The following is a 1,228-nucleotide window of genomic DNA, read 5'->3' as shown; positions in this document are numbered from 1 at the left end:
CACATGGCTATGATGCTCCCCCACTACTTCTGCTCATGATCAGAGATGCACATATCGTCAGCCACCTAGGGACATGCTCAACTGGTTAAGGTCAAACAACTGACAAGCAAATCTGTGGTATTAAGCAGAATATTTGCTGTAGCCCATCTTTTATACCAAGACAAAACAATATACATGATAACACTTCCAATCGATTAAGATCAGAAGCCATGAGAGCCACTGCCTGGTACTGCATCAGGGCATTGTACTGCATCAGGGCATTATTATTATTATTATCATTATTATTATTATTATTATTATTAATATTGTTATTGTTATTATTGTTGTTGTTGTTATTGTTGTTGTTTTTGTTCTTGTTGTTGTTGTTATTATTATTATTATTATTATTATTATTATTATTATTATTATTATTATTATTATTATTTATATACACAAAACAGATTAGACTGTTGGAAAAAAAGAAAAATTCTTAACATCGGGCTACAACACATAATCTTAGATCCCAAGTACCCTCCTAAGTATCCTAACTCTCCCTAATAACAGTTTTCTGAAGCTGCACTAAAGTGAGTTTTATGTCTATTTCCTCTATCCATCTTTTCAAATCTTAAGGGACAATTCCTAATCCACCTGCAACTACTGGGATATGTTTTGCCCGCATTTTCCGTAGTCTCTGTAATTCAATGGCTAGGTCCTCGTACTACACTACTTTTCCGATACGTCTCGCATTGACCTTGTCATCATTTGGGACTGTAAAGTCAAATATCTACCGCTTTCTATTCTCTTTATCTACCACTGCTAAACCATGCGTTCTAGCTTCTATTATTCTGTCAGTCTGAATGTTAAGGTCCCACAAGATTTTATATTTCATATTTTCTAGTACTTTACTAGGTTCATGTTTATACCATTTATCAGTATGTTCAAATCGTAGCCTTCTACATAACTTCCAGTGGATTAATACTTATTATTATTATTACTACTACTACTACTACTACTACTACTACTACTACTACTACTACTACTACTACTACTACTATTATTATTATTATTATTATTACTAGTATTATTATTGAAGGCGTATGTTCTGAGTTGAAATGCAGCCGAGGTCGACTTTGCCTTTCATCCTGTCAGGGTCGAAAAATTAAGTACCAGTGAAACACTGTGGTCGATGTAATCGTCTGCCCAATCCCCCAAATTTCAGGCCTTGTGCCTATAGTAGAAAGGATTATTA

The sequence above is a fragment of the Octopus bimaculoides genome, chromosome 17 (assembly GCF_001194135.2).
Source record: "Octopus bimaculoides isolate UCB-OBI-ISO-001 chromosome 17, ASM119413v2, whole genome shotgun sequence".
Classification (NCBI taxonomy): Eukaryota; Metazoa; Mollusca; class Cephalopoda; order Octopoda; family Octopodidae; genus Octopus; species Octopus bimaculoides.
The sequence above is the reverse complement of the archived record's forward strand: the minus strand, read 5'-3'. Positions refer to the sequence as shown.